At 36.6% G+C, this 22211-nt stretch overlaps 1 pseudogene; it reads right to left on the bottom strand.

Moving 5' to 3' along the window:
- Positions 1-18147: 18147 nt before the first annotated feature.
- On the bottom strand, positions 18148-20486 carry LOC124105251 (AKT-interacting protein-like; annotated as a pseudogene).
- Between the last annotated feature and the right edge of the window lie 1725 nt (positions 20487-22211).

Raw genomic sequence — 22211 nt, forward strand, 5'->3', positions numbered from 1 at the left:
TCTTTTGCTCCCTCTTTTCCTTTTCTTTATGCCCTCCTAAATTACCTGTTTCAGAGAAATGAAAAAAAAATATATTGTGAAAGCTTCTAACTATTAAAATTACTCTCATTCTATTATTAACTTTAGAGATACAGCCTTAAAGGATGTTACTAGAACTTTAAATTTTTTAAATTAAAATTTGATAATAATTGTATTTATGGTATACAATAATGAAGAGGATGGACAGGGAAAGGAGAGGTGTTAATCAAGGATACAAAGTTTCAGATAGGAGGAATTCTAGTGATCTATATTGTACAGTGTGTTACTGGATCTTTTGATAACCTGTATGTTGGGAAAAAATTCACCACAAATCTTTAATAGTTCTCCTTGTCTTAAAATCAGAAGTATTGTCTTGGCTGTCCTTGTTACAGACTATCTTTTCAAGGATGGTTGTATTGTGAACATCATTTAAAGATAGGGTCACAAAGGGTAGTTTTCTATGGACTATAGTGATGTTTCTCTCTGGGGCAAATATTAAGCAGGCTTACCATCTATTATAACAGATTTATATTCCTCAATCTTGAGTTCTTCTCCTATAATGAAATCCAGTCCATGCCAGGCAGATGTCTCTTTATGTCAACCAGGAAACTTGGAAAATGCTGATACTTTGGCTACTCATGCCATCAGTATTAAAATCCATTTTCTCTGACAGAGAAGGCTAACATCAGTTAATTGGGGCATGCTCTCTTATTGGTTTGCAAGTAAAGTAAAATCTCAGACACCTTCCAAATTTCTAGCATTGCATACTTACTTGAATTTCAGCTATTCAATGATTATATTTGGCACTGGGTAAAATAGTGATTGATTTAACTAACTTTGATGACATATTATAGATAAAATAACAAATATGTCTTTTAGGTTTACTTTAGAATAAATATATGTAAAGAATCATATTACAAAACTCAGTACAAATTTTCTATGGTAGAAAAAAAAGATCTCATCATTTCTTTAATCAGCTTTTAATGCTTGAAACCCTACCTTGTATGCAAATTTATATTCTGTAAGTAAAAGGTTCATGAATGCTCTGGAGATAATTCACTTTACTTATTTAGTATAATTTTAGGCTAAATATTATGAATGGGACTTCCAAATTTTGGTGGCAAGGTTTAATGAGGTGTAATTACCAGTTCTTAGATATTTGTATGAAGAGAAAAAGCTTACTATTCACCATAAAAGTATTTTATGTATGATGATGAGTGACACAACCTATTATTGAATTTGAATAAGCTTAATTGTCCAAGAAAAATAATTGAAAATAATCCTTTACCTGTCAATGTATAGCAATTTATCATATGACTCTGTCAGTTGTTATTTAGTATCTTTCCTGGTTGTAGATATGGTTTTTGGTGGTTCATTAGTTATGTCACCAGGAAAACAATATTTTTTACAGTATTGATAATTACCATTTTCAATGTGTTGAAAAGTAAGTTGCAGAAAAATTGACATAAAACAATATAATACTATCAGCATGAGATGTGTGTTTGACTAATTAAAGGGTAAAGTTGAAAATAGATATAAGGATAATTTATCATTTCTGTTACTAAAGGTAATTATATCTTGGCAAAATTATTCAGTATTCTGTATGTCATTTAATTTAGGATGTATCAATAATAGTAATAATTCTACTTTTAAGGAACTTATTGAAATTTATACCTATAGGTAGTTGAGAGGCATAGGGTCAAAGGGAAACAAATGGAGAGAAAAAGAATTAAACCTGGAGTTAGATAAGCCCAGATCAATATATATTCCTGTAGAGTTGAAAATAGAGCCCTAAAATTTAACAGACAAAGAAAAAGAAGGAAAAAAAATTATTTGTGAGATTTAAAATATCCATAAATTAAGAACATCCAGTTTATCAGAGAAATATCAGTTTCTTGTCCCTGATATATGCAGGATTTTCTTTGAGTAAAGTGTTTATTTAAATTTTTCAAAGATATGAAGAAAAAGGTCAATTCAGTTATGGTAGTTCTTAAGGGAGCCAGAACAATATGGTATATGTCCTCAGATCTTAAACATTATTACTGATGTTCAATACTAATTTAGAATAGATTGAAGAGGTAGATTAACTGCTTGTCTTTCAGATCATCAATCATAAATGATATCAGTAATCTGGTTTTTGATATGAGTTAAAGAGCAAAAAGCTCTTTTCTGGCAAGAACCTGGGATCCAGATATTTAGGATAGTTTTTAAAAGGGCTCTCTATATTCTTTGGTAATCAGCTGGGAAAGGGTTGACTTAAAATGTTCCTAAATAGATGCAGGGAGATAATGGAGTCACTTGCCTGCATAGATGATGACTCACTCTCTCTTGGAGGTGGTTGCAGGTATACCTCAAGGCAAAGCCACAGTGAAGTATAAAGATACTGTAGTAAAATGATAGCCCCTAAAATATTCTAGCACAGCATACTTTTGAGATACAATGTTGGGCTTCCACTTTACAAAGTCATAACTTTACAAGCTGCTTTTTCTTAGTATCAAATTCATTTGGATGAAGGTGAGTCTGACTACTCTACTTGGTTATGGGATACTGTTTCCACACTTTGCATTGAAAGGAGATAAGGACTTTTAAATGACCCCATCAGCATGGGGTCATTTTCTTATTTTTCCTTTTGGGTATTTTTGCTTTTGCTTTATGATTACCACTTGAATAGTGAGAGATTTATTTCTAAGGCATCCTCTTTCATCTGCAAAGAAATATTTCTTACTGCTCCAGGAACTCAGTTACCTTTTTCTTTTTCGACTTAAATCCGTTTTTATTCTCCTCCATCATATCACACTTAAAGTCCTGCAGTGGACTTTAAGCTTGTTTTATTGCTGTTTGGATTAGAAACAGTCATTAAGCATCTCCTGCTGTAAACTTCCCAGTGAGCTCAGACTTCCTTCCACATGGCTCCCAGGGGGAAGGAAAACAGGACAACTTCCTTCTCTCCTCTAAATTCTACCCCAAGATTGAAAGAATATAAACATTTGGTTCCTTAGGATTTTCAGAACTAAAAGGATTACAACTATTTAGAAAACTCACAAAAAATCATAGAAATGCATTTTTTTTTCACTTTAGGGATCACGTTATAATGAACAAATACATTTAATTGAAATCAACCAAGAGAAGATAAATTATAATGATTTCTCTTCCCTTTTTCTTCCTTTCAAAATATACTGGAATTTTTTTGTACTTTTAATTTAGTCACCTCTTACAGTTTTAGACCATTTTTAGGTAAAAGTATAAAAAATTGATTTTATCTTTTTTCATAAGTATATAAGCAATGAAGACAGTTTAGTTAAATTTATTCCTACTGTAAATAACTATATATCTAATTTTAAAAGAAAGTAGCAATGTTTTCTAGGTAAAAATAATATAATTTATATATTAAACTTTGAAATTCTCTATTACATTATAAGAATATTTTAATTTCTCAGGTATATTGAGTGTCCTGCTAACTTTAATAAAATTAGCAGAAAAGCTCAGTATTTGAAGTATTTGTCATTCTGTCTTTGGAATGTTCACTGCTGGTTTTGACACCAGGATGAAAATCCCATATGCCTTCCTCTTCTTTTCTTCATACCTTATGAGGGGCAGTGCCAATGTGGATTTAGTTGATTTCTGGGGAACATGTTATGCCTAAAAGAGTTTTAGTCTCTCTCTCTCTCTCTCTCTCTCTCTCTCTCTCTCTCTATATATATATATATATATATATATATATATATACACACACACACACACACATACACACACACACACGTGTGTGTGTGTGTGTATGTATATATATATATATATATATATATATATATATATATATATATTTAAATAAGATAATCATTCTCTGTCTTCCATTGACTTCTGTGTGTATGTCTCATTGGTCTGCCAATTTCAGAAAGCAGATTTTAGTCCAAGCACAGCAATCTTAGGGCCTACTTTAGTTTGATGCTTCTTATATTTAGGAAAAGAGCTTTCTATATAATCAGTCAAACTTCTGGAGTTGATGAATAGAGTATTAATTAAATATTCCTCCGATAAAACATATTTCTCTGCTTTGTTTTGCTTGTAATATGAATGTTTTTTTCTTTGGGATTTGGAGAGAAGGGGAGATAAGGTAGTCAAGTCAAGTTTCAGTATTCCAGGGTTCCTGACATCTTAATAGTACACCTTAAGATGACTCTATTATACTGAATTTTATTAAGTTACAGAATGAGTTTGCTATTTATCTGAGCAAACTTCTTAGTTAAAACTGTGTTTAAGTAAGAAAAGGTTATTAACAGGTATAATTATTTATACTGAATGTTTATACTGTTTAAATTTTCTAAATTTTAGCTAACAAAAACCAAACCAGAAAAGGAAGGAGATTAACTTTTCTTCAGGCTATTGCAATGAGATAAGCATTCTAGATTAAAAAATCAGAGGATCTCAGCAGGATGGTTTTACCTTAGATTTTTTAGGGAGGGGAAAATTTTTCAGATAGGGTAGCTGATATATAGGATTATTTTTCAAGAAGAGAAAGTCTCAATCATTTATCTAAATGAGAAGTGTTTTTCTTTGTGCTTGGCTAGATTCAGAGGAAAAATATTTCTGAACTTAGTGAATCATAACAAGGAGTTCTAACCTTCACTAATCAATGACACAAAGTATAAAAACTTGGAAATTTCATATCAGGTCATATCAGGAGAGCTCGGCAAAAGGAGAAAGGACGGTGTTTGGTCCAATCTTTTCCTTTCTTCTTATTTAAGGCACGTATTGTTTTAGAACAATTTTAGGTATTAGAGTAATTTTAGTGAACCAAGATTTGATCTTCCAGTCTATAAAGGTAGCAGTTTCTTTTTGACTGTATTCTTGGAGAAAAGGATATACTATCTATTCTAATCTGAACATTGTCTGGAATTCAGAAGAAATTATGGAGACAAAGCATTTACTTAGTAGGATATCTATGAAAATAAGCAGAAAATTGTCTATTAAAAATTATATTAAAGAGTTCTACCAAGACTTGGATCCAGTTGGCAACCAGCTAGTAGATTATAGTAGATTGAGGCAGAATGATCCTTTAATGACAGGGTGAAGACAGTGTGAGGCAGTAGATTTCTTGGTTAGTATTCTTATGAGTGATAGAGTTGTCATAGAAATTTTAGGGAACAAACATGCAGTAGGTGCTTCTAATCACAATATATGTCCTCTCTCTGGATGCCAGGATTATTTGAAATGCTGATTAGTTATACATCTCTGCACATTGAGGCTCTGGAAGTTCTTGAGTGAGGAGGTCAATGTTCTTTGTCATATTATTCATGGTGATGCTTATCTCCTCTATTGGGAGGGAGAATGTAAGAGTTTCATTTCACTTCTTGTGTGGTTCATACTGCAGTATTCTGCTACTCATGACACAGTGGTGATCCAAAATGTGATTGGATGTAGAAGTCAAGTTCTCCCAAATCCTTAGCTTCTTTTATGTGATGTCCTAAGATCCACAGTAAAAGGAAGACTAGAGTATAGGTTTTAGTGCCATTCTCAGTGTTTGGGAGGAAATCACTAGGGGCATGTTAAGATGGATTATATGGTATTGAGGAAGAGAAAAATTTAAATAGGAAGTGGTTGGTTTAAAAAATCTAATGAGGACTGATGACATTGGTTGGGTGACATGACTCTGTGTAGCTTTCTGGGAGATATGAGTAGGCTTAATTTTTACAAAAGAAATAGGAGTCTTGGAGGCTATATAAGGAGAATGGAAGTAGTTGTTTGCCATAGATTATCTTAACTATCAGATTGCTCTAATAGGCTGATTGAGACTTTTCAATCTGAGTACCCTCTTTTGACAGTAACTGATAGTAGAGTTGTTTGATTAAAGGTTGCATTTTTCTGTAAGGAAATAATGAGTATTCCAAGGAGAACCATCAGGACTAGCAGTATAAAAGGAATACCGACAGTAAATAGAACTGGGCCATCTGTAAAAATTGCAAGAGAAGTGAACGTCATCTTTTCTAGATTGGATTTAGATCTTCATTTAACCAATATAAAATATAAGAAGAGTTTCCTAACATTGTATGTGTGAAAACTGCTAAATTAATAGTAGTGGTTTTAGGATGAGAAGAGAAATGTAGGGAAAGATGGTGGAGCCTAGATGAAAGGGCAAGAAAATCTATTATAAGAATGAGTAATCAATTCATGGATGTAATCCAAAGACTTTTAAATTTTTAAAAGCTTATAGGTAAATAAGGACTATGAAAAAAGAAAACAGTAGGGAGGATCAAAATAAAAAGATATAACTTAAGAAAGTTTTGAAACTAATGGGCAGTTATAAAATGAAAGAAATCAGTCTCTAAAAGAATACATACATGGCCAAGAGGCAAGGGAAAAGACATAAAACATTAGTAGTCATTAGGGAAATGCAAATTATAGACCTAATGTAAAACCAATTTATACCCAGTAGGATAAGTTTAATTTAAAAAAAAAAATGGTTAACAACTATTGACAAAGATGTGGAGAAATAGGAACCATTAAACATTCCTGGTAGAGTTTTTGTGGTAAATGGTATATCTGTCTCAAAAACATTTTGGCAGATCCTCAAAAAGTCACACCTAGAATTAACATATGACCTACTATTCTTAGGTGTATATCCAAGAGAACTGAAAGCAAAACATATGTTCACATAACAACTTTTGAGCAAATTTTTATACTAGCATTATTAATAATATCAAAAAATGGAAATGACAAAAATGTCCAACACTGACAAATGGATAAATAAAATGTGTTAAATCAGTACAAATATTACTCATCCACAAAAAGGAATAAAATATTGATTCATGCTACAACATGAATGCAGCTTGAAAATATGATGCTAGTGAAAGAAGCCAGGTGCAAAAGTTTGCATACTATATAATTTAATTTATTTGCAATTTCTAGGAAAAGCAAATTTATAGAGACAGAAAATATATTAGTAGTCACCAGGGGTTGGGAAGGGGAATAGAGAGCTGAGGGTGACAGCTTATAAGTTTTTTATAAGGTGATAAAATATTCTGGGATTAGAATGTTGTGGTGGTTGCACTATTTATGAATATATTAAAAGCCACTGAATTATAGAGAATTTCATGGTAAATTATATTAAATTGAGAAGAATAAATGGATGATAATGAGAAAGATACAAAAGAGGAATACAGAAGGATTAAATACAGAATCCTAAGGGATATTGGTTCAGTGCCTTGGTGGAAGCTGACAACTTTGTGTTTTCATTTGCTTGGATTCAAGTTCTTGGGAAAACAATTTACCTCATGTTATCATCTTCTAGGTATTTTGAAATACCTTAATTAAAAAAAATTCTATTTAAATGAATTTGCATTTGTAATGAAGCTTATATTTTTATGAGTGTACCCCTTGTAATTTTGGTAGTTTTGGAGTAGTGTTGGTGGTTAGAAATCTAGCACCATGCTTTTTATGCCTGGGTTAAAGATGATGTTTCAATGGTGTCTTACAGAAGACAAGGTATCTGACCTAAAGATGATGTGACGACTGTAGGGGTATTTTTGGGGAGAGGCAACTTGACCTATTATTGATAAGTATATTTAATAATACCTTATCATTATTTAAGGAAATAAAATTGTGTCAGATTAGAGCCTCCTAACATTCAAGAGGACTAAGTAATCCTCTTTGGCCTGCTGGCAATAATTTCATAAAAGGATAGTTGAACTTGATGATTGGAGAAAGATGAGGGGATCCAAGCATTATTAGACATAAAGACAAGTCTTTGGATAAAGGCAGGTCAGGTGCCTCAGACACCTTGCTCCTATGAATTTAATGAAATCATTGACCCATTCTGTTTTTCTAGAGGTTTGAGGGTAATAGGAATAGTGGAGTGGAATTACTCTTTGAATATCCTAAAAAACCTTATCAGTGAAGAAACAAACAAATTCCCAAAGTAGGGAAAGTTTTCCTATCAGCAACTTAGCTAGTTATAATGGTGGCAATGGCCTGTTTACAAAAAAAAAAAAAAAAGAAAAAGAAAAAGAAAAAAGAAAAAAAAAGTTCTTAACCATCCTGAAAACATACAGGCTAGAGTAGAACATATTTGTACTCATGAGATTTTTTAGAGTTGATTAAAATCCATTTGCCCATGAAGAAGGGACCAGAGAGAACTGACTCTTACATTTGCTTGGTTTATATTTTTGCCAGGATGGTTTTTCTGAAAAATGAGGCAAATTGAGGTTACCTGATCAACATCTGAGCTGAAGTGTTCCCATCAATATTTGTGGAGATTTTAAAGATGATCTTTTCTGTGGGCTTTGCTGAGGCTGTTTTAGGTGAGAGACCAAGGAGAGAGAAATAGCCATCTGAGTGTCTTCAAAACCCATCTGAGTGTATACCATCCAGCTGTTTCCAGTTAGTTTTTTCAGCCTCAGACCTTAATAATTGATGTCCCATACATTCTCAAAGTAGAGTTTCTGTCTTTAAAGAAGGTAGCATGAGGGGGGTTGTGAAGGTGGTTGAGGGAATGTTTTCTTGCAAAAGTAGCTATCTTAGCATCTTTATATATCGAGGGGTTTTCTTTAGCATCAGCAGTCTGGCTACAGGTATGAACTTCATTTTTGAGCATTACTAACTCATTGGGTCTTGGTAAAGGTTTCAATAAACTAGCTATTGGAGTTCCATTTTTGATGGGTATACTTGCCTCTATTATGAACCCTTTTTGTTTCCTTAGGGTACTAAGATCATGTACTACTCCAAAAACATATCTACTACCTCTGTAAATGTTATCTCTCTCCTTGTGCCAGAATGTAGTTCTGGTGAGATCTATGATTCCAGCTGCTTGACTAATTTAACTTCAGGTAGGGGTTTAGACTCAATAGATTGTTCAGAATTTGTAATAGTATGCCTTGCTTGAAATTCCCCATTTGTATTCCTGAGGCAAGAATTAATATGAATAAAGTGGTTTCTGGGTACTAAAGAATAGTTTTTGTGGTGAGGTTCAGGTGAAAAGAAATTATAGACTGTGTGATACTGATACAGTCATGAGGTAATTTTTCAGATATTAGCAGGAAAAGTAGATGATGGAGGATTAGGCGGAGTTTAATAGTAATGTGATCGGGAGAATGTAGTCAGATTTTATAGAATGAGAGTGTGGGAATAGAAAAATGGTGATATTCTCAGGAAGTATTAAAGTCTGAACTATATTGTGCTACTATATAGGATGAGTAAATAACTCAGAACTAAGTCAGCAGTGGTCTCAACCAGTCTGACAACAGCAGCAACTAGAGAAAAGAGGATATGCCCAAGACAGAGGTCTAAAGTGAAGCAAAGTATCCAGAAGGACTTGGCTTCCCTTGTATGTTTGAATGAGGATGCCTAAAGCAGGTCTTTTCCCTGTGTGCATAAAAATGGAAAAAGGCCATGAGAAATCAGAAAGTTCATGAATATAGGAAATGACAGGGTTCATAGTTTTGAATTTCAAAAGAAGGAGAATCTTAAGTAAGGGATTTGAAGATTGATTCTTTAGTCAGGCCATCAAAAGAGGAGGCGATAATGGAAAAGTTAGGAATCCAGTTCTGACACTACCCAATTAATCCTATGGACCCTTGCAGTTATGTTTTAGTCTCAGAGACAGGGAAATTGGTAATGGCATTAATTCATTCAGTGACTAGATTATTCCCTTCAAAGGAGTTACTTTATCTTGGGTAATGCATTTGAGGGCTACATAATGACATTTGTTCTTGGAGACCATGTGTCTCTTATGACAACAGCTTGTAGTAAATTTTAGATATATACAAGCAAGTTGCCCAAATCATGTGGGCAGAAAAGAAGGTCATCTACACATTAGGTCAGCGATTCAGATAAAGTTAAATTTCCCAAATTTACATCTCAGGTTTGAGGGAAATAAATAGGGGGCTCAATAAACCTGTTAGGCATAATACATACTGTTTATTTCCATTAGAATGCAAAAAGATATTGTGCATTAGGGTGAAGAGGTATACTAAAGGAAAAAAAAAAGAAAAAGGCAGAACAGAAGTTGATGACCATAAATAATTTGTGGTAGACTGGCTAGAAGTCAGAATAGTGTTTGGGTTAGAAACTTGAATGAACTGGGGACGACTATTTCTTTATTGCTCTCAGGTCTCAGACTAGCTTGTTTCATTTGCATTTGTCTTCCTTTCTCAAAGGACAGGAGTATTTCAAGTATGGGATGTAGGGATTCAGAGTTCCTTGTCAGAGGCCTGAATTATAGTTGAAGACCTTGGAGGGCTTCTGGTTAAGAGGACACAGTGGTGATCTTATGAATGATATGGAAGAGTAAATTCCTTCCTGAAGAGGTTCTGCTCTCCAGGTTTGCCTTGCCAGTAGAGTTAACAGTCCAAATGGTGTCAGGTGTCTCAGTATAGTTCATACCTAAAGTTTTCTTAGGATTTGGGAGTTTTGACAGGAGCAAGAAAAGTCATATGGTTAATAATAGTCACTAAAAACAAAGGTGAGTATATGCAAAGTCAGAGACCTGAAAGGTGAAGCCCTTAAGAGAGCAAAGAATGCTAGCTTTCCAGTTGGAAGGTAAATCTCTTTCCAAAAATGCAACTTAGGGTAGTGGAACTAAGCAGAGAGCTATGCTGGGCAGTGATATTTAAACTATTTTTTTTTTTCGTATAACAGGCATATGGCAGATTAGGTTCTTCACAAGTTTGGTTTGCATATTTAGTCTGCATATAAGCACAGAGGGTGTTCTGATTTCTTTGAAGGACCTTCTGAAGATGGTCAGAATAACTTTTTTAAAACCATAAAGTGATGTAAGTGAGATACACTAGCATTTTCACAAGGTGATATAAATTCAGCAGCCCAGGCAGATATAACCTCAGAATCAGGCTGAATTGGTTACTAAATTCCCTATTCTTTAGAGGGTTCCAGAAAGCCTTTAATAATATCATGTAAACCTGACTGAGACCCAAACCTATAGAGAACTCATTCAGGTGGGTACTCAGGTCTTTGAACTCTAGTCACAGGTGGGGAAGGACCAGTAATATAGGTATGGATAAGAAATTAGGAAATAAGGCATTTTAATGGAGGTAGGGAACAAGTAAATGGAATAGAGGTTAAATAGGGAAAGAATAAAAGGAAAAGAGAATTCACAAAGAAGGGATGACTAAGAGGAAAGGAGTTGGGTGGTACACATAGAGGGTTATTGGTGAAGAAAGGGTTATAGGTTTTTGTCGGGGTGAAGGAAGGACTGAGGAATGGATTAGTGGTAAGATAGACAATTTTAAAGAAATTCTTCAGTTGAAATATTGTAAAGGTATTTTCTCATTTTTTAGCTTTCTCATACCAAACAAAATAAGCTGATAATTGGTAAGAAGTAGTCTTAGAGCCCTGAGATTCAAGGGCATTCCATAGTAATCAAATTTAGTGGATCCCAGGTGACATTAAGAGGCCATTGGAGTCCTAACTTGTCCTTATTCGAATTCAACTATTTTGAAGTTATTTACTGAATTGTCACTATAGATAAGATCTTATAGTTGACAGAGGTTTTGGAAAAAGATTGAAAAGTGGATTTAAAGTCCTGTAGTTTCAAGGTTAAACAAAAGCTGGCAAAAAAAAAAAAAAAAAAAACCAAAAAAACAAAGAGTGCTCAAACAGAGTAAAAATCAAATCCTGACTGTACTACCATAGATAAATATCCAAAGCACAGGGCTAAGGAGCTGAACTCACAAACTCCTGAGTTTCTAGTCAGGAAAGGAGACAGCTCCAGAGGCCACAGTATCTGTGGCACATGAATGAGTAATTGTGTGACATTTGCATTTACTGTTACAACCAGAAGATTTTGATTCAATTTTCATTTTATTTTTTCTGTATTTCCTTACATACTAGGGCCTAGAGCCATTAATTTCTCTCGTGATTTAGTGAGAAAAACATATTTAGATAGTTGAATATCACATCTGTCAAGACTATGACCCAAACACACCTTGATTAAGAAAAGAAAGCAAATGACGTGGAATGGATAAAGACAGTTGTGAACTCTTAACTGAAACACATCTATTCCCTATAAATTTCTTTATGGTACATTAGTCTTTATGGATCACAAAATGCTCCTCTAAGTGGGTCTCCCAGTAGAGACATAGGATGAAGAAAAATAGTTAAGTGCCATTTTTGCTTAAATGGAAAATACACCTGAACCTAGCAACACTTAGTGGTTCTTTTTATACTTTATGTTTTCCATAACATCAACTTTGATTTATTATTTAACAAGCATTTAATTACTTACCTAAACATTTCATTTAGGGAAACAAATATTGTAATGATGTCCAGAAGGATTTGCCACATCTCGAATTTTCATGTTTTCCTTCCATATCATCAAGAATAAAACAAATATAATTTTGTGGAGGGAAGAGTAGTTGGAGAATGAGAAATGCTTGAGTTTGAATCTGACTATAATACTTATTATGCAGCTTTGATCAAGGTACTTAATATTCTTATCTTTTTAAAATGTCAGCTCTATACAGACAAAAATCATTTTTTTTCCTTGATAATATATTCTGGTGCCTAGAGCTGGATATAATATATATTGTGCTTAAAATGTTTGTTAAATGTTTGTTGAATAAATGTTTTTAATTAAAAATAGTATGTGTAAGGGGAGACAAAAATAATAAGATAAAGTGTGTGTAGAATTTATCAATATGGTAGCACATTCTCAATATACAGTAGGTCTCATTTTTTTTTTTTAGATCATTGCTCAATGTCACCTTCAAAAAAAGGTTTTCCATAACAAACAAACAAACAAACAAATGCTTTCCCTTGTACAGCAATATTTAATTGCCAAAGTAGAATGGAATATTTACTAAAAAACATTTTTAATGGTAATACATGTGTTTATTTCTAGGAATCATGTTCATTGTAGTTTTGAAGTATATCTGAATAGAATATATGGGAACAAAAAATCCCTGTATTGGTTGTTATTGCATTGTCTAAAATATTGTTGAGGGCCACAGCCGAGTCAGGATGATGCATGGCATTTTTGCCAGAAGTAGTGGTTGAGAGGTGACGCCAGCGAGCCATTAAGATGATGACTTTGAGTCTCACGGAGTTCCCGTTGAGTTCCGGTTGAGCTCTTGAGGGGATTCCTGAAGAGTTTGCATTGGTTGGTGAAGTTCCGGTGGTGGGATTTCCGGTTGGTGTGTGGTGTGTTCCTGGAGGAGCGGTGTGGCTGGCATTAGGGAGAGTTCCCGTGTGGTGTGTGTAGTGCCGATGAGAGTTGGGGAATAAAGTGTTGCTGTTTGAATCTACAAGGCTTTGTCGTGGCTCGGTTATTTGTGCCCAGCCAGACTGCGGCAAAATATTGTCTTCTTTATATAGGCTGTATATTAAAAAAAACCATAAGGTTTTCCCATATGAAGATGTCAAGTCCTGGCTTTATTATCTCTGGGAGTTACCCTCATCTGGTATTCTTTCATTTACTTTTTGATTATTTATAATGTCTTACTATAATGTAAGCCCCATAAAGAAAAGGAGTTTTACACTAGTCACTGTATATATCCTGCACCTACAGTGCCTGTCACAAAATAAGTACTTTGTAAATGTTTATTGAATATTGAAGGAGATGAGAAGTATTTGCTATTGCTTTTGCTGTTTTGGGTAGGTGAGTACTAGGGTTTGAACGCAGGGGCACTTGATCACTGAGCCATATCCCCAGCCCTATTTTGTATTTTATTTAGAGACAGGGTCTCACTAAATTGTTTAGTGCCTTGCTTTTGCAGAGGCTGGCTTTGTACTTGAGATCCTCCTGCCTCAGCCTCCTGAGCCGCTGGGATTATAGGCATGAGCCACTGCACCCAGCTGCTTTTGCTTTTAATCATTTATTGGAGTTTAGGGACTGAAATGTTCTGTACAAAATGTTCAACCTGAACAAATAAAGAATAAAAGGGAAGTAAACATTTTTATGAAAAATGTCTGAGAAATTTGAACCAGAAATTTGGCATATGGACCACTAATGACTAATAATTAAAGTGTCATGAGGGTAGATGACAACCATGTCTGGCTTATACATTAATACCTGGTATTTCTCTCTAGGCTTCTGAAAATGTGTTAGAATATGGGTATCTGGAGAGAGTGAAGGAAGTCTCAGGTTTTCAGTGTGCAAAGGTCATACTGGTATTGTAACCCATAGGACATATATGACCATTCAATATGGTACCTGTTATGGTATGGATATGTGGCGTTCCCCAAAAGCCCATGTGTGAGACAGTGCAAGGATATTCAGAGGGGAAATGTTTAGACTATGAGATTTATAACCTAATCAGTGGATTAATCGCTGATATGGATTAACTTGGTGGTAACCATAGGCACGTAGGGTATGGCTGGAGGAGGTAGGTGACGGGGGCATAACTTTGGGTTTTATATTTTGTCCCTGGTGAGCAGAGTGCTTTCTCTGCTTCTTAGTTCCATGTCCTGAACTGCCACACCCTTCCACCTTGATGTTTAGGGGCCAGAGCAAGGGAGTAAGCCATCTATAGATTGAGACCTTGAAAACCATGAGCCTCAAATAAATTTTTCCTTCTCTACATTATTCTTGTCAGGTCTTTTGGCCACAGTGATACAAAGCTGATTAAAACAGTACCCATGTGACCATCTAAGTCCTTCTTAATGTTCCATAATGCCACTGTATTGCATGATCCTCATTCTTCCTCAGAGTGGATTTAAAGATCTTCAAAAGAGTCTTCTCCAGTGGTTATAGTTTCTTACCATAGAATACTTGGATGCTCTTAAGTCTTCTACTCTGGGCAAGCACTAACTGGTGTCCTGCATTTGCCTCTTATTGTGACAGAGAAGCATGATTCTTCATTGCTTCCTGGAAGTCTAGTATTAATTTTCTTCACAGTCCTGGGGAAGCACATCCTTTATTTTCACTTTTGAGCCCTTTGTACCTGTAAATCCTTGAACGAGATTATATGCCACATCGATTTACCCTTTCTCAAACAAGATTTGATGACAGAAACTGGGGGAATTTTTTTTTTCTATTGGTGGTAACCTCTCATTTTGGGTTCCGTCACATAAGATTTCTGAGGATAGGGAGCTTAGATTCTGAACTCATGAATACTTCTTGGGGTGAGGAACATCTATACCTTTCTTTCTTTTACTCTTTGTAGCAGGGAGAAAAAACCCCATGAATTATTGTCTAAATAAATTTTCTTCCCCAACCAAAGTTTTCTGTATTGCAATATCTTTTTATAAATGTGTTTTATGTACTTGGGCATCTTCTTTCTCTAAGCAGTTATTCTCATAGTTAAATTGTGATTCAGATATTTTATATTCTCTCTGAGCATTCTAAAATTTGGGTATGTGAACTTGCTCTCAAGAATTAAAGTCAAACTGATTGCCTTGGGAGAGATTTCCTCCATAATCCTAGATGTCCTGAGCTTAAAAACTATAAGAAAAATTAATTAAGATGAAATTTCCAGCTACCACCTCTTTATCTCACTTTCATTAACCTTTTTCAAATTCTTGGCTTCCACTTTTATTTGGGGATCTCATTTTTTAATCTTCCCAGAGTCTGACATGGCATGTCTTGCTGTGATCCTTTAATTGCTGGAAGGAAAGATCATTGCCATTTCCAGCTTTTATCCCAAATTGGCATTTAAAAATTTTGATGGGTCTTTGGCCTCTCTTTCTAAGTCCTGGGTCGTAACTATTCCCAAGCTCACACTTACAAGGGAGGTTGTGCCAGAAAGTCTGATTTCATGAGGGACCAGCTCAGATTTTTTCCCTTATCCTTCCCTGGTTTATAAATATCCACCAAATGTATCTACTTTGACAGTGTTTGTTTAGAGTTCTCTTCATTGGCACTATTTTAGTCAGCTTTTTGTTACTGTGAAAAATCTCCAACAAGACCAACTTAAAGGAAGGAAAGTTTATTGAGGTTCATGTTTTCAGAGGTCTCAGCCTATAGAAAGCCATGTCCATTGCTCCAGGCCCACAATGAGGCAGACCATCATAGCCAAAGGATAGGACAGAGGAAAGTAGCTCACCTCATGGTGGCCAGAAAGCAGAGAGAGGGAGAAGGGGAAAAGGGAAGCAGGGTAGAATAACCATTACAGGGCACACTCCCAGGGGCCCACTTCCTCCATCCATGCCGATCTACCTGCAGTTACTACCCAGTCAGTTCATTTATACTAGGATAAACTGATTAGGTCATAGCTCTCACAATCTAATCATTTCACACTAGAATATTCTCACACTAACACAGGAGTTTTTGCGGGGGGGATATAAGATATCCCATATTTTAGATATATTGAAATTCAAATGGGATACTCAGATATACCATATTGCAGATAACCATAGCAAGCACACAACCCCAAAGAGATACTTTAGCTTTCTTCAATATGTAGTGGTTATCTCCGAAATTTTCTACCTCTGCACTTGGTCACTGTTTTTTTTCTTAAGGTTATCCTTGTGTTTAGGTACCCTCTTCTGATCAATATGTGTGTATTGGTATGTGTTTGTGAGTATTTTTGTGTTATGATTGGATGTCAGGTGTCCCTCATGTCATATGTGAGACAATGTAAGAAGGCTTAAAGGTGAAATGATTGGGTTATGAGATCCTTAATCCAAGCAGTGATTTAATCCCCTGATAGACTTACTGGGTGGTAACTGAAGGCAGGTAGGTTGGGCCTGGAGGAGGAGGGTCATTGGGAGTGTGCATTTAGGATATTTATTTTGTCACTACAGATTGGATCTTGCTCTCTCTGCTTCTTGGCGTGATGTCTTGAGCTGCTTCCCTCCACTACACTTTTCCACCATGATGTTTAGTCTTACTTCAAGCTCTGAGGAATGGAATTTGCTGTCTATGGACTGAAAACTCTAAAACCATGAGCTCCCAAATAAACTCCTCCTCTTCTAAAATTGTTCGTGTCAGGTCTTTTAGTCACAACAGTGAAAAAACTGACTAAACCATTGTGTATGTGTGCTTTCTTTTTCTTGTTAATTATTTATTAATTTATTTTTTATTCTATTCAGACATTAGTCATTAAATTATTATTTATTTATTATTATTATCACTAAATTAAATAATTAGTAAGGCATTAGCTTGAGGCTGTCTCCATACTTTGAATATTTACATAACAAATTGGGAGCCCAATTTGTAAAGAAACTGAAACCTGGGGGTTGCTGCTCAGTGTTAGAGCACTTTCCTAGCATGTGTGAGGCCCTGGGTTCAATCCTTAGCACAACATAAAAATAAATAAGTAAAATAAAGGTATTGTGTCCAACTATAACTAAAAATTAAAATATTAAAAAAAAACCCTGAAACCTAACTTAGGAGTATATATTTTAAAACAAATAGTCACTAACAGTCAAACACAGCTAATCACAGTGAGCTAACTGATTAGACCATGCCTATATAAAGCAAATGCCCCATCACTTCATGCCCAAAGAAGGCTGATTCCTCATTGCAGCCAACAGAGTAATTTCTCTACTACATGTCTACCATCAATCTATAGAAGTTCCCTGATCACCCCACTGGGTAGAGCTCTCTAAACACCTGGTTCTGACAGCTCTTTGATTTGTGAATTGTTCCTTGCTCAAATAAACTGTTAAATTTAATTTGTCTCAGTGTTCTTTTAAAAACACTTAAAAATTTGACCTTACTAGGAACCATTTTAACACTTTTTGTTTTGCCATAAAAATTAAGTATGCAATTAAAAAAAACGTATAAATAAGTGCTCTCACTTCAACTAATATGCATGTCTGTGACAGTAGTTTGTAAGTCAGTATGACAGTAGAACGAAGGCTGAAATTCACATGATCTCCCACTTTAAAGGTCTCTGCTATTTGAATGTGCTAGATACCTGTCTACTTCATATCTTAACTATGCACCTACCTAACAACACTGATTTTAAAACTATTAAGTAGTGTTGAACTATTTGCTATGTTAGTTTAAATGAATGCAACTTAGCTTTAGCATTATATTCAGAAAAATAAGCCTCATGATCTTTAGTTTCTAATAGAAGTAATGTATCACTTAAAGAGTGGGTCCCTGAATTTGCTGTTAGAGCTTACATATATGTGGAAAATGATACTAGTCAGTCATTGTTTGCTGTTTTACTCTTCAGCAGTCCTTTGCCAAAGTTCAGCTTTAACCAAATCAGAGTCTAGCATGATATACCAGATTCAGCATCTCTTAAGGGGTACTGCTTTTTCTTCTCTACTAAAAAGTTGGACTGACCCAGGCTTTACCCATGATAGGCTAACAGCATGAACACTATTATTGTGAGTTTCCTCAGGCTTTTTCTGAGTCAATATCTTCTCTGGATTCAAAAACAGAACGATTCCATGGAGAAAAGCTAATTGCATGGAGTTCTTCTGTTTTGGGTTGGTCAAATAATTGGGCAGTGCAGATCTTAACACAGCCATCTGAATTCCTTTTCAAAGGCTGAATGTCTTTTTCATCAAATGCTGTACTGCAGCCTCTGGTCTTAGGGGGCTTGCTCTATTATCCATCTAGGAGAAAAATTCTCCTTGAATGCATTAATACTTGGCAAATATAATTATGGTTGTGCCTCCATTTCACAAATACTGTCTTCACATCCAGTTCACCTGAGGTGGAATCAACTAGTAGTGAAAGATAGGAATATCAAACAAGTGACCATCTGCATAGTTATCAGGAATGTAAATGGTAAACTTAAATGTGCCATCTTGACATAGTTCATACTATATGAATGTTAATAAGAACTACATTACTGCAAAATGATAAGGTGTTTCCACAAACAAGATAAATTTAGCAAGAAGAGAACACTCCATGAAGAACAGTCCCTATGAAGCATGGGTGACATTTATTGATTGTGCTGCTGGGGAGAGACAATATAGTCTTAGTTATGGGCAATGCATTTTTTTTAAAAAAATATTTTTAGTTGTAGATGGACACAAAATCTTTATTTTATTTATTTGTTTTTGTTTTGTTTTTCATCTTTTTTCTCTTTTAAAATTTTATTTTAATTAGGTATATATGACAGCAGAATGCATTTTGACTCATTGTACACAATTGCAGCACAACTTTAAATTTCTATGGTTGTATAAGATGTAGTGTTGCACCATATGTGCAGTCATACATGTACTATTTATTTGTTTTTATGTGGTGCTGAGGATCAAACCTAGTTCCTCATACATGTGAGTCAAGCACTTTACCACTGAGCTACAACCCTACCCCCAGGCAAAGCATTTTTGGAAATAGAAGACAACTATTTCTTTGGAGCAATTTGAGAAGGGGTAGTTTTTATGTGCCCTGTTAATATCTCCTCTTCACTATCAGATCATTAACATACAGAGCTTGCAAACATATTCTTGAAAGGGTTCAAACATGGACAGTAGTAGTGTGTTGTCAAACACACACCCTCAGCATTCACTCTACCCACCAGCCCGTGGGGCAGTGCACCTTACCCAGGACTTTCAGTGCAGAGCTCCAGCAGCATTTCCAGGAACAGTGCCAGTCTGGCCCCTGCTGTCTCCCCACCCTTCCCTGTCTTCAGCTTCTGTGGTGTGTGTGTTTTATATTGAAAGGGATTAAAGGACAGTCTGACTTGTCTGGGTTCCAGATTTGCCTTGCTTCTGTAGAGAACTCTTAAGAGAGCTTACAGAAGGACATTGAGAGTAGCCATTTCCTTTCACTTCCCTGCTTAGCTGCCATCTGCTGTAGCTGGCAGAATCAGGGTCACTGCTCCCTCAAATACATCCCTTCTCCATTTTGCTAAACAATTCTTAGAATTTTGTGACCAGAGATTTCTGAATCAGTTTTTAGCTTCAGTTTAATGTGGACGTATTTTCATTTTCATTTGGATGGGTATTCAAGAAGTTGGTTAGTACTGCTCTCTGGTTTTCAACATGGTCAAAGATGAATCCAAAGTGCTCAGGTAATTCAGTCATTCACTTGGAAGGCTATAATACTCTGAAGGACTGAGCTCTCAATGTGATCTTTTCTAAAGGTAGCAGCTGCTTGACATTGGTTAAGATTTGCTACTATAGCACATAAGAAAGGTTCCTCCAAGATTCAAGTACGTGTGTGTGTGTGTGTGTGTGTGTATAACTGCCTTTCCATGCCAAGAACACACCTTTATCTCCTAGGAGTTCAATATTTCTGTTGGAGGCTTAAGGTATTTTATAACATATTGTCTTAAAACATTAGACTGTGTTTGAGTTAATATTCAAGCTTAGGACATTACAGTATCCCATGTCCATGAAATCTGCTACCAAGTACCATGTTCTTTCTCAGAATTTTAGAGCCTGAAATAAGGACCTTAAAAATAACCTTCTATAAGATGTTTACTTCTTTTTGACCTTTTCAACTTTCTGCCCTTCAATTTATACCTACCTACAGATATTTGTAAACATTTACAAAATCTCTCTTTAAACTGAGTCTCAACATGGCTCCCTGTGTTTGTTCTTCTTGTTTTTATTCTTAATTAAAAGCGATCATTAACTTTATTCATCTTTCTATACTTTTTGTAAAATAGCATGTCGGCTATGGTCTAAAAGCCAGTAAACTGAATTTATTGACATTTTTATTAGTGCATACATAATACAACCATATATATAAGAATATTTTGAACATCGGAAGATGGCGGCGAAGGGAGTGCATTACCCCCATGTACCGCGTCACTGTGCGGGAGAATGACGAGTTAGAACGGCTAAAAGCTATCTTGTTAGGAATTTCCAGCAAAATTGGGGTGCTCCAAAACCTAGAGGAAGGATTTCCATCGCACGAGGATCAGCTACGGGGGCTCAAACGCGAGAGATTTGTCCGCACGGAGGGTCACGCTGCTTATTCAGCAAATCGCCCAGCAGCTAGAGTCTGAGGCGCGCGCTGGGAAACGAGGAGATAGCAATGCATAGATACAGCGCTGCAGTTTCTAGGGGCTTCTGCCAGCTGTGCAATCACCGTACTCAGTGCTGAATTCTGGTTTTGAGACGGGGGAAGGAAGCGGTCCAATTCGGTTCTCCACACCGGTCAGACCACAGAGGAAGCCAGCAGCCACCATCTTGGAGAGCTGACGTCACCATCCCTGTTATCGACTGATCGCAGCTCATTCAGCCATAGAACAGGTAATTTCAGGCTGCCATTCGCCTGCGGCTGGCAGACAAATTACTCAGGATCAGTGCTAAAGAACTTGCGGAAACTGCTTCTTGGAGCCTGCTCTTATCAGAACATACACCGAGCATGGAGCGGCTGAATTCCGGCTCCCGGAACTGCTCTGGCCGAGGGATAAAGAACCCGCGGAAGCTGCTTCTCGGTCCGGGTCCTGCTGAATACTGTGGAGGTAAATACCAACCGAGCCTTCATAGGCAGTGGCAACAGGACTGAGACGGGGCTTGTGAGGGCCGGTCAGGAATCACCCGTTGCTTTGGTCACCCGGCAAAGGGAACGAAATGCTGCCATTTGCATGAGATACCAACATGGCAGAGATCTGATGTCATCAGAAAGCGGCAGAGGAGAGAACTTCATCAATACCAGCGGCGACAGAAACAGTTGGTCTCCTGGTAAAGAAAGTGAGTCACAAACACCTGAGTCTCTCTCACTTTGTCATCAAGCCAGAGGGGCAGACCAGAGCCTCTGCCCGCGCCCGGAATAGGCCCAGTGGCCCGCCGGCGTGGTAGTCACGTAACCCCAATTGGAGTAGGGGCAGAGCAGAGCCGCCACCCGTGCCCGCAAGGTAGGCAGACCTGCGACCGACCGGCGGATCAGGCCCAGCGGCCTGCCAGCGTGGTACACACGTCACCCCAACTGGAGTAGGGGCAGAGCAGAACCTTCGCCCGCGCCCGGATCAGGCCAAGTGGCCCGCCGGTGTGGTAGTCACGTAACCCCAATTGGAGTAGGGGCAGAGCAGAGCCGCCTCCCGTGCACGGAATAAGCCCAGCGACCCGCTGGCGTGGTAGACATGTCACCCCAATTGGAGTAAGGGAAGAGCAGAGCCGCCGCCCATGCCTGCAAGGTAGGCAGACCTGGGACCGACCAGCAGAAGAGGCCCAGGGGTCCGTGGGCGTGGTAGACACGTCACACCAATTGGAGGAGGGGCAGAGCAGAGCCACCGCCCGCGCCTACAAGGTAGGCAGACCGCCACCCAACCCTGCAAGGGAGACTTTTCAACTATACAAGAGCAATATAAATATATATGGGGAAAAAATTTTCAAAAACACAACAGTTTCACCAAGCAGAAAGAAACGCAAGCAGTATGAAAAGACAA

This window comes from Marmota monax, unplaced genomic scaffold, assembly GCF_021218885.2.
Source record: "Marmota monax isolate L192 unplaced genomic scaffold, Marmota_monax_Labrador192_F-V1.1 WCK01_AAM20220418_F8-fsc00104, whole genome shotgun sequence".
Taxonomy (NCBI): Eukaryota; Metazoa; Chordata; class Mammalia; order Rodentia; family Sciuridae; genus Marmota; species Marmota monax.